Source organism: Rana temporaria, chromosome 5, assembly GCF_905171775.1.
Source record: "Rana temporaria chromosome 5, aRanTem1.1, whole genome shotgun sequence".
NCBI classification, from domain to species: Eukaryota; Metazoa; Chordata; class Amphibia; order Anura; family Ranidae; genus Rana; species Rana temporaria.
This window is the reverse complement of record NC_053493.1, coordinates 349325995-349343155: the sequence shown is the minus strand read 5'-3', so window position 1 is coordinate 349343155 and position 17161 is coordinate 349325995.

Genomic DNA, 17161 nt, shown 5'->3' with positions numbered 1-17161 from the left:
CCCAGGGGAATAGACAGAAATGAAAACCTGACTGGAGCTCTAATCTATCTCGATTCTAGTCCAAACCTTTTTTCTTTTTTAAGTTTTGGCTTTATATAAAATTTAAAGAAAACCTGTACTGAGAGAAATACAGTGGCAAGAAACGGATGTGAACCCCTTGGGATTAACTGGTTTTCTGCAGTAATTTGTCAGTGCTGGTGGAAAAAAAAAGTGAACAGTTGGAGTTAATAATTAGTCGAACTTCATTTTGCAGCAATGACTTCAAGCAAGCACTTTGTTAACTCAGGATCAGACCTGAAAAACATTAAGGAGGAATTATTGACTAATCCTCTTTACTAAATTGCTTTTTGCTCAGACTGAAGCCAGGCCAGTCCTTGGTGGATTTAGTTTATGTTTGATGTTAGGGGTCATTGTCATGCTACATCACCCAACTTCTACTGAACCTCATCTGGCAGACAGTCACCCTGACATTATCTTGTAGGATATTTTGGTGAATGTAAAACTTAATTTTCCCCTCAATGATGGAAAGTGGTCCAGGCCCTGAGGCAGCAAAACAAGCCAAAATTATGATGTTCCCTTCACTATACTCTACCCTTGGGATGAAGCTTTGATGTTGCTAAGCTGTGCCCTTTTGTGCCCTTTTGTACCATACATAGCGCTGAGTACTCTTCCTGAACAATTCAACTTTTGTTTCATCATTCACAAAACATTTTCCCAGTAGCTTTCTGGTTTTCCAAGGTGCTCTTTGGCAAACTTCAGGCACCAAGCAATGTGTTTTTTTTTTTTTTTTAGAGCAGCAGCTTCCTTTATGGTGTTCTGCCGTGGACACAAGAGTTATGTATGGTAAACTCATGTTCCAGTGATGTCTTCAATCCTTTACCTGTTTGTGGGTTCTTCTCTACCTCATTAAAGATTCTGCATTGTGCCTTGGAAGTCATCTTGGCTGGGTGCCCACTTCTAGGAAGAGTAGCCAAAGTACTAAACTGTCTCCATTTATAGACAATTTGATGAACTGCCAACTGATAGATACCTAAACACTTTGAAAATGCTTTGTATCCCTTTCCAGCTTTATGCAGATCAACTACTCTTGATCGTATATGTTGAGTGTATATCTTCAGAGAGCCTCTTTTTGCGACGCATGGTTAACATCAGCTGATGATTCTTATGAACAGCAATCTTAAAATGTTTATGTCTCTTTTATTAATCAAAGATCCTCTAAACCGCACCCCTCATTTGATTAATTGGACTCCAGGTGTGCAAACTACTGACTCCAATTTGGGTTCACTTGCTTTTTCCTCCGGCACTCTGAATGTTTCATGAGTGTGTTCAACAATAAATTAGAATTGTGCGTTATCCGCCTAAGTTGTGTCTATTGTTGTGACTTAGATGAGGATCAGATCACATTTTATGTCAAATTACTGCATGTAAGCTTTCATTGCTGATGGCCTTCTGAGAATGCTACCTGCTTGGCTACCTGGCTGCCTGGTTTCAATACTTCTGATTCACTGACAAGGAACAGCCTTGCCAGGATACTTGATTTGCATACACACTTTGGGTCAGTCAGTAGGAAAGTATGGAAGTTGTTGGGTCAACCTAACAGACAGTCAATTAGTATTTTCAAAAGGAAAGATCATCACTGGCACCTTCTTTATTTCTCTTGGTACAGGTTTTTTGTTCACAAGAAATCCAAAGCAGTTCTGAAAGAAGATTTTATTTTCACTGCTGATGCCATTTGTCTTTGCAATTTATAAAAGTTCTGTGTTATCGTATAATGGACTTTCTTTTTTTTCTCATTCAACTTCTTTGGAACAGAAATATTTAATGTCTTATAGGACTGACCTTGAGTGTACACTACGTAGCAGTAAAATGTGACTGACGGGCACAATGAATCCTGACTACCAAAATATTATTTATATCACGCTTATGATATTACTGTGCTGGCAGTTTTCTGTTTTGACATTAGACCATAAAACAAGCCATAAATTATACAATCATGCGGTTAACTCGTTGTTCTTTCTTCTTCTGAAGTTCTACAATTTTTTTTTACTATTTTTTTTATTTTTGATAGGGCCTCTTCCTAATGAAATACAATGTCCCTAGTTCTGTGTCGGTTTCAGCTAACAGGAAAAATAATCAAAATGATCAATGACTGCACCATAAATGTGTTCTAATAATCACAGTAGATCTAAACCCTAATACCCTAATTAGTTGACATTTAATTTGCTAATGCACTGTGTTTCATAAATAATTTTTAATACTTTTCTGCCTTTCACTGCTAATCCTGCACAACCATTTTAATGGCCTAGAAAAAACATTTTTTAACCCGATTCTTGTTAAGCCTGCCTTGCCTACACATGATTGTGACAAATCATGATCTGCTTTTGTTGATTTTGTGTTAGTAAAAGTTTGGTGAGAGACGATTCACGCTTTTTCAGTCTTCGTGCTTTTCAGTCTGTTACAACGTGACGAATATGCTATCTCCATTACGAATGCTAGTTTTACCAGAATGAGCGCTCCCGTCTCATAACTTGCTTCTGAGCATGCACTGTTTTTTCACGTCGTTAAAGCCTACACACGACCATTTTTTACGACGTGAAAAACGACAACCTGAAAAACGACGCGAAAAAATAGAGCATGTTCTAAATTTTTAATGCCCATTTTTTAACTTCATGAAAAATGCTCTGGAAACCATACACGATCGTTTTTAATGACATTAAAAAATAAATAAAAATGTCACATCATGAAAAACGGTCGTGTGTACGCGGCATCAGTCTCTTTCAGCTACTTCTTGTGTACTTGCATGCCTTCCTGCCTCAGCTCCACATCACTACTCTGGGCCAGTTTCCTGCACAGTCTGTGTTAGCACAGATACTTGTAGTTTCCACAAGAGTCATATGTGGAAAGATGACAACACAGGAACACAACCAGAAAGGAGTTGTCAAACTGTGGCAGGTTGTTCAAACCAGTTCCTGGTCTACAGAACATTTTCTGTGCTGAAAAGTCTGAAATTTATTTTTCAGTTCATGCTTCTTGTCCTTCAGGCTTTGTTGATAAACACACATATGCACATAAGAGAGTCCCTTCTACTTATGATGGTTTCAGGTCCAGTTTACCAATAGGTTGTGCTATACAACTGTGATTGCATGACATGTAGGTTCCAGGTTACTGGCATGTGGCTCCCCAGGGTGATCCTTTTCTCACCACCTGAATGGTTGACTTTCCTAAACTCGGTCACCACACTAGGCCACTGACCAGAACTAGTGTCTAGAGTAATGCACTTTCCTTAAATTTGTCTTGCTCTCATGTTCTAGATCCACTGCCCACAAAAAGGAATTTTTTAAATACAGCAAGTCTGTGCTACTATAGCTCTCCGCGGGCTCAGCCACTCTGGGGAAATGGCCCCCTCTTGCACACTAGGGGAAGCCATACAGTAGGGCAATTACATGCTTCCAGAGCAGTCCCTTCTATCCCACTGGGGCAACAGCCAATCCTACTCCACTTCAACAGACACAAACTCTGCCTTCACAATCAAACTAAGATTCCACTGTGTTTTCTTTTTCATTTTGTTACTGTGTATGTGACAGGCCAAACCGGGATAGGGGCTTTTAGAGGGGACTGCAGGGTAGCCTCTTGCCTACTGACTATGAGCCCTGGCATATAAAGGAGCTACGAGCATTCAGGAAGATGCCCTGTTATATAATGCAAGATTTTTTTTTCCTAAGAAGTCTTCTTTTTTAAACTATGTTTTAATTGCTTAAATCTTAGTGTAGAGGTACCCCTGTAGGGGCTGCTGAAATTTAAGATTGTCTGTCACCCTGCCCAGCCCGACACTTACTTCTCAAACACTCAGAGACATAGACCAGTCCACATGCTTTGTTTTTTGTTTTTTGTTTTATTAAGGGGATTGAACTTAGATGGGGTAAGGGAAATATGGGATGTCCAGTATAATTGGAAGAACTTGCTTTGGACAACTATATACAGTCCAGTATATACTCTTCATTTCTCCTCCTGCACATCACTTTCTCTCTAATCTTCAGGTCTTTCTCCTCCAGCACATTGCTTCCTCTCTAATCCTCATGCACAGCTAGCACAAAGTGGTAAGGCCTGACACTGGCTCAGTCAGGCCTTTGTCAATTGTCCCTTACAGGCAGAGACTGCGGGGTTTTATAGTGTAGCAAACAAAACATCTCTGGTGCTAGCTACACACGGCTACTGAGCCCAGTAAGCCATTTTTTTAGGCCCTGCCAGCCCTCCAGGTTGCAGCTGCCTCTCTCCACTGCCCCATTTACCACAGTCCACTCTTCTGATTCTGCACCCATCTCAGACTGCATGATCCCAGTCCTCTTAGGTGTGCCTGCCTATTCTCCCGAGTGTGTCTCACTCAGCAGCCCTTTTGGCTTTCGACCAGTTGTCTTCCCTGGAGTCTTTTAGTAGTGCTCTCTGCCACTGTCGCCTCTTTGCTCTCTCTTATGCCTCCGATCCAAGATCACTTCATGCGCTGCTGAAGGTGGTCCTGACTGCACCCGAGCCCAGGCCCAAAGCCATCCCCCTCAGACTGGGGGGGCTCCCTCTTAGGCCCGACAGCCTCCATACTCTCTCATTCCAGCTTTTACACCCGTCAACTCCTCCCCAGCTGGGCTGACACTGGGTATTTAAGGAGGCCTGCCCCCTGCCAATCCAGGTTAGGGAATGGTCAGGGTTTCCTAAAACAGCCCAGGCTGCTCCACCTCTTCTCTCCTCCTCTCTTTCCAGAGCTTTCCAGCAAACTCTAGAAAGAAGAGGTAGGTCTCAGTGATGCTGCCTGTGAGTGACCAGCTGCTACCCTGAGACACTCCTAGCCCAGATAAGATCGAAACAAATAAGCAAAAAAATCCTATCTCTAGCACCTATCCACCTAGAGAGTGCTATATTAGGTATGCATATTTTTTCATAGTTACATTAATCTACAGTAGCTTATACCAATGTAAATATACATGTTATATGTCTGGTCGATCTCTATGGAAGCTGAAAACCTAATCCATTTTATACAGATACAGAACACTTTGACATTGTTGAGAAAATGCAAAGTGTTCTGTAAATGGCACCCATGCTGTGTTCACTAAGCAGAAGGGCAGGCGGAAGCTAGTGGTGGTGTAGTAGTGGTGCCATCTCCAGTGTAGATCTTCCAGGTATGACGCATGCAAACTTGCATCGGTTTAAACTGTATCAATGTAACTATGCAAAAATATGTCTATCTGGAACTCAGTTTTAGTGGCTACTAAATAATCCAATGGGTAAAGTATAAAATCTCTTGTAAATAGTAGTGATACATGCTAACATGTATTTTGTAGCTCTACTAGGAACAACAACTGAAGTACAGTGAAACCTCGGATTGGGAAAAAAACGGTTAATGAGTGCTTTTCAATACAAGCTTTTTTTTCTTTAAATCCTGACTCGCTTTGCGAGTGTTGTCTCAAGTCACAGTGGTGTGCAATACTGCATTTGGCCAGAGGTTCGGGGGTGCCGGAGCCGAGCAGAGCCGAGCAGAGCCGAGCGGAGCCGTTTCAGAGCCATTCAGAAATATTCGGAAATATTTTTGGAAAAAACTCGGAAATACTCTGAGCCTTTCCAAGGTTTTTTGAGATCAGCCAAGCTGTCCCTGAGCCTTTTCGAATATTTCCAAGGCTCTCCCGTGCCCCCCACCTCTGGCCACATGCGGTATTGCTTTTATATGCAAGTACTTTGGATTACGAGCATTCTCCTGGAACGGATTATGCTTGTAATCCAAGGTTCCACTGTATAAGTTTAGGAGAGAATTGTAGTTTTCTTTCATTTCAGCATAACATAATTCCAGTGCTTCCCTAAGCACAGGTGTGTGTACAGGAAAAAAGCTCTACAGGAATATATTCTAATTGTCTCCCTTCGGACTCTTGCTTATAAGTGAAAAACAGAAAAAACTATACAGCAGCAAACTACTTGTTGCCTTGTCAAAATATAGCCATCAAATTGAATATAAATGTTTGTTACCCTAAAAAAAATTATCCGGTTCCCTTAAAGCATGTTATACAGCGCAGTGCTTGTGCTGTGTAATTTGGCCCCCTGTATAACCTGAAATACCTGGCTGATCCTGCCTGGTTCTGCCCTCCCCTTTGTAAACTGGCCATGGTTTATCATGGCTGCTGAGCCCAGTTTACGCGCCTCTGTCACCCAAATCCCTGTTTTCTGTCTCCTGTATCCTCTCTCCACCTTCCCTCTCCTCCTGTTGCTATTAATTTGCATTTAAACTTTAAGAAACATACTGCCAGCCCCTCTCATGTTTCTGGGTATAACAGGCAGTGTTTGTTAATGTACAAAATGGTGCTTCTAAATACAATTTTTTCAGATCTCTTCAGAGCCGTCACATGATTCCCACCACATATAAGAGCTACAGCGGAAAGGAGCTGAGCGGCCAGCACAGCAGTCACGTGACCTACCGGCTGACGTCAGCGGCAGACCTCGACTCCTCCCGATGAAGCCATGGATCGTAGTAAAAGAGCGGCAGGAAGTCACGTGACTGGCCTGAAGATAACAGCAAAAAATATTTATACTGTAGAAGCTTTGTTCGCCAATTCCACTTACACTTTGTGTTATAGGTGGATACTAGAGAGGGGCTGGCAGAGTATAAAAAAATCAATTAATAAACACTGTATGGTACACTTAAAGTAGTTCAAAGCCAAAACATTTTTACCTTAAAGCGTACTGTAAACGTTTTTTCACAAACTTTGTTGCAGATGCCTACCTTTTTGTTATTCTCAAGAAGTCCATGTGTGTTTATCTGTGTCCATATTCTAAGTGAGTCTAATGGGAGTGGTTTCATAATTATCAATCAGCTGCGCACCTGTAGGCCTATAATGAGCAATCCATTTAGCTGTGATTTCCTATTGTGAGTATCTCACCAAATTGTATTTATTTTTTGCAGGGGATGCCTGATATCTAAATTGTATCTTAGGGCAGACTTCTGGGAAAATTGGTGAGCCAATCACACAAATTCATCCAGGTTGCCATATTGCATTTTCAGAATAATAACAGAGCTGCTGATTGAAAAGAAAAGGTATTTTTTAACCACTTGCCGCCCGCCAATGACAGATTGACGTCGGCAAAGTGGTTGTAGAATCCTGACTGGACGTCATATGACATCCTCAGGATTCTGAGCCGCTGCGCGCCCCCGGGGGCGCGCATCGCGGCGATCGTTGTTGCGGGGTGTCAGTCTGACACCCCGCAACACCGATCTCGGTAAAGAGTCTCTCACGGAGACTCTTTACCACGTGATCAGCCGTGTCCAACCACGGCTGATCACGATGTAAACAGGAAGAGCCGTCAATGGCTCTTCCTCACTCGCGTCTGACAGACACGAGTAGAGGAGAGCCGATCGGCGGCTCTCCTGACAGGGGGGGTTCGCGCTGATTGTTTATCAGTACAGCCCCCCCTCGGATCGCCACACTGGACCACCAGGGATGCCCACCAGGGAAGGGCAAAACAAAAAAAATGGAAAAAAAAGAAAAAAAAAAAAAAAAAAAGTAAAAAAAAAAAAAAAAAAGTCTGAAAAAAAAATGGGAAAAAAAAGATGCAAGAAAAAAAAGATGCCAATCAGTGCCCACAAATGGGCACTGACTGGCAACAAGTAAATCAGTGCCGCCCCACAGTGTCCATCAGTACCGCCCCACAGTGTCCATCAGTGCCACCCCACAGTGTCCATCAGTGCCACCCCACAGTGCCCATCAGTGCCACCCCACAGTGCCCATATGTGCCACCCCACATTGCCCATCTGTGCCGCCCATGAGTGCCCATCTGTGCCGCCTATGAGTGCCCAGTGCCGCCCATGAGTGCCCATCAGTGCCGCCCATGAGTGCCCATCAGTGCCGCCCATGAGTGCCCATCAGTGCCGCCTATGTGTGCCCATCAGTGCCGCCTATGTGTGCCCATCAGTGCCGCATGCCAGCGCCGCCAATCAGTGCCACCTCATCTGTGCCCGTCAGTACTACCTCGTCGATGTCCATCAGTGCCATCTCATCTGTGCCCATCAGTGCCACCATATCAGTGCCCGTAATTGAAAGAGAAAACTTACTTATTTACAAAAAAATTACAGAAAAAAATAAAAACATAATTTTTTTCAAAATTTTCGGTCTTTTTTTAGTTGCAGAGGTGATCAAATACCACCAAAAGAAAGCTCTATTTGTGGGGAAAAAAGGACGCCAATTTTGTTTGGGTACAGTGTAGCATGACCGCGCAATTGCCATTCAAAATGCGACAGTGCTGAAAGCTGAAAATTGGCTTGGGCGGGAAGGTGTATACGTGCCCTGTATGGAAGTGGTTAATAACGTTTAACTACAATATGACTCACAATTGTATACGCTATACTATTTTTTATTTGTTTGCTATTTTTGAAAGTGGAGTTACTCTTTAATACATTCCCTGATTTAAGGTGTAAAAATTTCCCTGCAACAGTATGCCCCTCCCCCACTCCCTAAACATTTACCTCACTCGAACCAGCGCTGTGCCCATCTGTAGTGGCTTTCTCCTCTCTCCCTGCATTCACAGGACAGAGAGGCAACTGTGCGAACTATTGGCTCCAGCTGTCAATCAAAATCTGTGAGCAGAGAGTGGGGGGCATGGCCGAGCTGTGCTGTGTGTGCCTATGGATGCACACAGCCCAGCTCGGGAGTGAGCCTGCACATCTGCCCCCATAGGAAGCAGCTTGCTATGGTGGTGGTGGTGGCAGACACAGAAGAGAAGGAACCAAGAGAGCAGGTGGGGGACCCCAGAAGAGGAGATTCAGGGCCTTTCTGTGCAATCCCTTTGAAAAGAGCAGGTAAGTATACCATGTTTATTATTTAAGAAAAATAATTTAACCTATACAACCACTTTGATAAGCCTCAACACTAGTTTTTATGAATATTGCCACTGGTGAAATCTTAGCCACAGAAGTATATGCTCTGAAGATCTCCTTTTTTAGGCACTCCGCTCTAAAGCCTAATGCCGCATACAGACGGTCGTTTTTTTTTTTAAAGAAGTAAAGAAACGATGTTTCAGAAAATGTAAAGAATTCTTTGAATGACGCCTGTATCTACTGCCCAACCTCCTGTATTCACAATGCATTTGGCCCACCGCTCGGCAAGGGACACGGAAGTAAGCAGAGATGACTGGAGTAGTGGTGTTTGCCTCAGTGATTTCCAGCTTCCAGGGGTATCAACCAGGTAGAATTCATCTTTAATGGAGACATTTCGACGCTGAATTTCAACAACAACATTGCTGCAGGTTAAATCTGATTCCAGTTACAAGTAAACAAGTAAACTGCTGTGGTACTGGAGGGTGCCTTGATGTTTCACGGAGATGTCTCAGGAGGAAACTCTTCAATAGCTCTTTTTCTGATAATGTTTTTATTCCAGAAGCAAAGTGTGCACAAATAATTTTAGACTTTCCAGTCCACAGCACATGAAATCAATGGAGCACCTAGGCATACTTGGCTGTTCCTATCAGTCATTCTTCACTTTTGCTACTGCATTGTGCGCCAAGAAATACATTAACCATGCTTATATTAATTAAGCAAGATTGAGTGCACCATAGATGAATGAGCATTTGAGCAGGCTTGCCTTCATTAGGACATTTGGAATCATTAAGTATTATGTATGCCCATGTCAGAAAAACATCAGCCTCCCACTAAGATTATCATATTAGATTTACTGATAAATTGACATTCATTCTGTCCATACTCAGCATTAGTTTGTCATTTGTTTATTTTGATACACTTTTTCATGCATGGGATAAGTTGTGTGATGCCATGTGTAAATCAGTAATAAGGCAAAATTTTCATAAACATTTATATTATTCAAAGCAGTGGCGGTCACTCATTAGGGGCACACTGGCGCTGTCCCCCCTAATCCATTCGCCCGGCACCCTGATCTACATGCAGGGCGCTGGATGTATGGATTTCTATGGATTTTCTTTTTTAGAAGCACATGATTAAAGCCTGATGCCGCGTACACGCGACCGTTTTTCGCGATGTGAAAAGATTTTTTTTATGTCATTAAAAACGATTGTGTGTGGGCTCCAGAGCATTTTTCGCTACGTTAAAAATAGCCATTAAAAATGTAGAACATGCTCTAAATTTTTGCATCATTTTTAACGTCATAAAAAATGGTAGTGTGTGGGCTTTAACAACGTGAAAATAACACGCATGCTCAGAAGCAAGTTATGAGACGGGAGCGCTCGTTCTGGTAAAACTAGCGTTCGTAATGGAGATAGCACATTCATCACGCTTTAACAGACTGAAAAGCGCAAATCGTCTCTCACACCAAACTTTTACTAACACAAAATCATCAAAAGCAGCCCCAAGGATGGCGCCATTCGAATGGAACTTCCCCTTTATAGTGCCGTCGTACGTGTTGTACATCACCGCGCTTTGCTAGAGCATTTTTTTTTTCATGATCGTGTGTAGGCAAGGCAGGCTTAACAATAATCGGGTTGAAAAAAACGTTGTTTTTTCTAGATCATTAAAAATGGTTGTGTGTACGGCGGCATGAGGCTCTCATTGGCTTAAAAAAAGGCTGGGCTTGGGGCGCAGAGCATTGTGCCCTAAGCCCACATGGTTATGTAAATATAGTGAATTAATATTAGATAATGTCTTCCTGTTTCTCCTCCCGGCCAATCAGGAAGCAGGTCCTGAGATTCCATTGTCTGTGAGTCCTAAGACCCAATTGGCAGGGAAAAGAATGGGTGGCCGGGACACAGAGGAGATCAAAGGGGGAAGTTGTCGCCATGACCTGCCTGGAGTAAGTGCAGGGCTGATGGGGGCCTGGCGGGTGAGAGTGCCAGCCGGTGACCGGGGGGGTCAATAGTGTGTGGTGGCGGGCTCAAGTGATGGGGGGTTAGTGTGGGATGGCCGGCTGGAGCGATGGGGGGGGGTCTGTGGTCAGGTCTGTCTGCTGCCCCCCTGACCAATAGAGCACCAGCCACCACTGATCCAAAGCATTTTTAGGTTATTTTGTTTTCGTTTGTACATGGTATTTGATAACTAGATGGGGGAAAGCATTGGATTTTCCATTACTTTCTGTACCATAAGCAATGGTCATGAGGCCAAATAGAAAGGAGGGGGGGTCTCCTCAACAATGAAACAGATAGCTATAAAAACCTCACCCTTCTGGATCTATCTAAAAGTAAAAGTTGTCTATACATATAATTAGCAATATACTGCTCACCACTTCTGGTCTATAAAGTAAAGCCATAAAATAATTAACGAATAATACCAATCATGGCTATATTATACATAGTTACATGTATTGAGATTATTTTTAACTGTACCTGGCCATTGCCCCAGGAAGCTGAAAATCACTGCTGTAGACCTCGCTACTCCAGTGATCTCCACTTGCTTCTGGGTCCGGTGCTGAGCAGCTGGCCTGATGCATTGTAAATACAGGAGGTCGGCTGCTCAGCATGGTTGGCATTCAAAGAATGTTTTGCGTTTTGCTGACCTCCTGTAATCAATATGCAAGAGTGCAGCCATTTGGTGCAGGACCTAGCAAGTAAAGTTCACGGCAGTAGCAGTGTGTCTACTTCAGTGATTTTAAGCTTCTCAGGGAATTGGCCAAGTACAGTATATGCATAAATACATTGGTTGAAGCTGGATTAACTAGATTGACCTGTTTTGTGCAGGTATACAGCTTCTGGCTTGTTTGAAATCATCATATTGGGAAAAAACAACAACAACCAGTTAGAATCATTATGCAAATATGTGAATATACAGCTTTAAAGAAAGCATGTGAGGCATTTTAAACATTAAAAAGTGAAGGTCCTGCCTGAGAGCAGACACAACCCTTTACTTTTGTTAGCCAGAAAAGCCTCTTCTGTGATTCTGTTTTCACTTTGTTATTGTGCGTTTGGCTTTTCCAAATTCAGGTTCACCTACACCACATGTGTCAAACACAAGGCCCACGGGCCGAATCTGGCCCTCCAGGCCATTTCATGTGGCCCTCGCACCTCTCCTGCAGCTGCAGGATAGCTCCAGACCTCCTCTGGTCCTACTCCAGACCCTTACTTTCTGCTTTCAAGCAATGCATCCAGCTTCTTCCCAGCAGCAGCATAAGAAAAGGGGGTACACTGTGATGTAAGGGAGAGTGGGAGACTCAACTTCTGATGGTGAGGTGGTTTTGACATCTAATGTAAAGGGGGAGGGGATGCGCTGAACTATTAATCTTACAGATACAACCGGCCCTTTTGAAGGCAATCATAATGCTGATGCGGCCCACGATGAAATTGAGTTTGACACCCCTGACCTACACGAATAAGCGACATTGCTTGCCCATGTACATTTCTCCTAAAGAGTTGGATTTGGTTGGGCAGGGGTATTTGATTTTGATGGCATTCGTTTTCACAGTGGGGCTTATTCCAAAAGTGAACAAAGCCAGGACCTTACTAATATAGTGAAAACAACATTAGAAGCAAACCCAAAAACAAAAAAAATATGGGTAAAATATGTAATCGCAGGCATATTGATGTTTTCACATTATATCAACTTGTAAGCTTATACATAATTATGGTTGTGTATCAGCATATACCCACTTCCTCTCTACTAACTGAAAACATAAAATAACCTTGTAGAAATCAGCTTTTACAAAATTATGGTTTATCCAATAATCCCATTGTTTTGAACAACTAATCTCCATCGAGACCATGCTATGATCACTATAAGCCAAGGAACTCCTTCTTGCATGATTGTTCTGGGAGCTAGCAAAAGCATTGAAGTTTGTATAAGAATTTTAGTCTAAATCAGAAAACAAGATAATGATTTAAAGTAAAGGCTTTGTGAAGGATGAAGGTTTTGTACCTTCATGCATGAAGGTAAAAACCTTCTCTGTATAGCAGCGCCCCCCCCCCCCAATAATTACCTTATGATCTTCATCCAGCGATGTGACTGTTGTCAATCACAGCCAGTGAGTCAATTAGGAGAGAGAGGGGGGCGGAGTGGGGCCAAGCCTCAGCTCTGTGTGTGAATGGACATGCAGAGCCACGGCTCGTAAGCTAGCCTGCTCTGGTGTCGGCATTGCAAGCTGCTTGCTTTGGAGACACTAGGAAGGAGAGAGGCGTCAAGAGCAAAGGTGTGGGACCCGACAAGAGGCGGAGCAGGGCTGCTCGGTGCAAAAACATTGCACAGAACAGGTAAATATGACATGTTTGTTTTTTAAAGATGCAGAGCGGACACGGACACAGCCTGCTCTCCTCTATGGGTGGTCAGATCTAAACAGACCACCTGTCCATTTACATCCGACTGTCATCTAATCTGATCTGCCAGATGGATGGGGAACGGACCAGATCGGATGTCACCGGGACATCTACGGCTCCATAGAGGGCATCAAATGGTCCGATCTGGTCCGTCTAAAAAACCGACAGGTGAACCCGATCGGTATTAAATAAAAGATTGCTGCAGTAAAAAAGATCCAACCAAACAATATAAAAAATATATATAAAGAAAAAATACTGCGCTATCTTCTAAAAGGAAAAGTGAAGCAGCCAACACAGCAAAGTAGATCAAAAGTGCAATGGAGATGTGTAGAAAAATGTAGCGCTAATTGTGAAAAAGATTCTTATGACAAGAATCAAAAAATAAAGATAATAATCAACATCACCATATGTGAGAATTGTTATGCAAAAAATAACATATATAAATAAAGTGCATATACCATCCACTTGGCATGTGATAGTATTCTCTCTAGTAATAACCACCAGAAAGAAAACTAGATAAGGCGAAAAAGTCCCATTAATAAGTGAGTGAACCAATTCCAATAGTGACTTCTTAGGCCCCGTACAGACAACCAAACATGTCTGCTGAAACTGGTCTTCAGTCGTGTGTAGGCCCGAGCGTGCAGGATTCCAGCAAACATTTGCCCGCCGGGCCTTTTCCCAGCGGACAAATATTCCTGGACTTGTTTTAAAACAGTCCGCTGGAATCCTGCCCGCTCGGACATGTTCGGTTGTCTGTACAGACCTACCATACATGTCCGAGCGCCCGCCATCCCTCGCATGCGTCGAATGACTTTGACGCATGCGTGGAAGCATTTAACTGGCAGGCCCGCCCACGTCGCCGCGTCATTGTCGCGGCGACACCGCGTCATCGACGCGGCTACACCGCGGACACGCCCCGCGTATAGTTTACGCGCGGCTTTCTGTACGATGGTTAGTACAGCCATCGTACAGAAAGCCCCGGGCAGACATGTACGGTGAAAACGGTCCGGCGGACCGGTTTCATCGTACATGTTTGCTGGTGTGTACACGGCCCTAGGGAGAGAGTTGATAGGGAATCCACCACCGTATATTAAAAGGCTTACCAAAATGATTGAACTCCGATGACCATATACCCACTGGGTCAATCAAACTGTGTGCGAATCAATACACCACATAACTCACCACTTCCTGGTTTGTAAAATGGAAGTGATGAGTTATGATTGCTGCTTTCCTATTGGAGCCATGATTTGTGTATGAGGGTTCATGTATGTATTTAAGGGTACCTGTAGCAGTGTATCAGTACCCCAGATGATGTTCTTTGGAACAAAACATGTCGGGAAGGACTACTGATGTCATTGCTACCCTGATTTCATGAGCGCTTTTTTATCACTGCAAATGTGAGTCTTTTCTTTTATATTAAACCTCGTGAGATATCTTACGGAATTATGCTATGTGCGCCCTTCTTTTACATATTTATCGATTGGACATCTGAATATATGTTATTTGATTGGGAGCCTCTCCATGCTGTGTTCTGTTGTGAGCCCCTTGAATTACTAACCTGAGGTTCCATCAAGACTTTCCAGGATTTGAGGCGTCTGTGGCACCCCCCCCCCCCCCAAGGTGTATTGATTCGCACAAAGTTTGATTGACCTAGTGGGTATACGCTTATCGGAGTTCAATCATTTTGGTAAGCCTTTTAATATACGGTGGTGGATTCCCTATGAACTCTCTCCCTAAGAAGTCACTATTGGAATTGGTTCACTCACTTATTAATGGGACTTTTTCGCCTTATTTCGTTTTCTTTCTGGTGGTTATTACTAGAGAGAATACTATGACATACCAAGTTGTTGGTATATGGACTTTATTTATATATGTTATTTTTTGCATAACAATTCTCACATATGGTGATGTTGATTATTATCTTTATTTTTTGATTCTTGTCATAAGAATCTTTTTCACAATTAGTGCTACACTTTTCTACGAACCCGATCGGTATTCTCATGTAAAAGGGACCTACTGTAATTGAACATAACAATCAAAATAGTTACCTGCTTTCCTTGAAAGGAGAAATAACCAATATCAAACCATTATGGCTGCGCTTACACCATAGATGGTAAAATTATTGAAGAATTTAAACAGGGAATTCTAAACACCTCTCTATGTTAGCTTATATGTCCATGAACACATAGGCCTTTATGGGTGTTTAGGGGAAGGGTTGTTTAAAGGCAGAAAAAAGTCCAGGCCTAGGATATGAGCATTTTGTGCTAAGCACATTTGGCTTTTGAGCATTCATTAATTTCAATGGTCCAAATACATTTTCTGTCTTTTACTGTCAACCAATGAAGGGATCTCAGTGAAGGTAAAATAGTAAAAAGTTAAAAATATTTATATTTTTTCAAAATTGTCGCTCTTTATTTGTTTATAGCGCAAAAAATAAAAATCGCAGAGGTGATCAAATACCACCAAAAGAAAGCTGTATTTGTGGGGAAAAAAGTACGTCCATTTTGTTTGGGTACAGCTTTGCACCGCCACGCAGTTGTCAGTTAAAACGACACAGTGCCGTATAGCAAAAAATGGCCTGGTCATTAAGGGGGCAAATCCTTTCGGTCCTTAAATGATTAAAAAATCAATGAAGATGCTCAGGAAATGGGAGGTTGGCGGCAAGCATGACTGTTACTTATCAATATCTACAAACAATTTTAAAATGTAGTTTTCACTAAAGATAACCTTGGTTTTTGCATTCTGATCATGTCTTTAATCTGAATTATCGAGTGTTTGTGACAGGTATTAGCTTTACTTTTTGCAAATTGAAAACAACACCAGTTGTTGTTATGTAATAATTGCAAAACCACAAGATGTATGCATAAATGAGTGTAAGTACCTGCATTTACTATGATAATCGTGAAGCATAGTGGAGGAAACATCATGATTTGGGCTTGCTTCACTGCCTCAGGGCATGGACTACAAGCCATCATCAAGGGAAAAATAATTCCCAAATTTGCTAGACTGTCCTACAGGATAAGGTTGATGTGACTGTGCCAGCTAAAGCTGGCATTCCTGTCCAGTCCCATGATCAGCTGTCAGCAGTGTCTTCAATGTAGAGGAGAAACAGACATAGTCAGGGCTTTTTTCTGTGGGAATGCAGGGGAATGCAGTTCCCGCACCTCTAGCACTGAATATATGTAAAGGCAAGAGGTGCTTGGGTGTGCTGAAAGGTCTATTGATGCTGGCTGCTGGGAGATCTAATGCTGTGGGGGGGGGGGGATTGGGTTGGTGGTGAGGCCTATTATATCTGTCTGGGGGGGTCCTGTGTTGCTTGGAGGGATCTACTGTTGAGGGATGGGTCTATTGTTGCTTGCTGGGGTGGGAGGATATATTGTTGCTCAAGGTTTATTGTTACAGGGAAGATTTATTGTTGCTGAGGGTGTCTATTGTTGCCAAGGTGTCAATTGTTGCTGGAGTTGATCTATTGTTACTGGGGGTGGGGTGTATTTTCATGCTTGAGGTCTATTGTTACATAGTTACATAGTTAGTCAGGTTGAAAAAAGACACAAGTCCATCCAGTTCAACCATAAAAAATAAAATAAAAAATATCGTACAATCCCATATACCTAATTCTATACCCACAGTTGATCCAGAGGAAAGCAAAAAACCCCAGCAGAGCATGATCCAATTTGCTACAGTAGGGAAAAAATTCCTTCCTAATCCCCCGAGAGGCAATCGGATTTACCCTGGATCAACTTTACCTATAAATATTAGTTATATTATGTACATTTAGGAAAGAATTCAGGCCTATCTACTGAGCTGGCCAGAACCACCTCTGGAGGCTGTTCCACATTTTCACAGCTCTTACTGTGAAGAAACCTTTCCGTATTTGGAGGTGAAATCTTTTTTCCTCTAAACGTAAAGAGTGCCCCCTTGTCTTTTG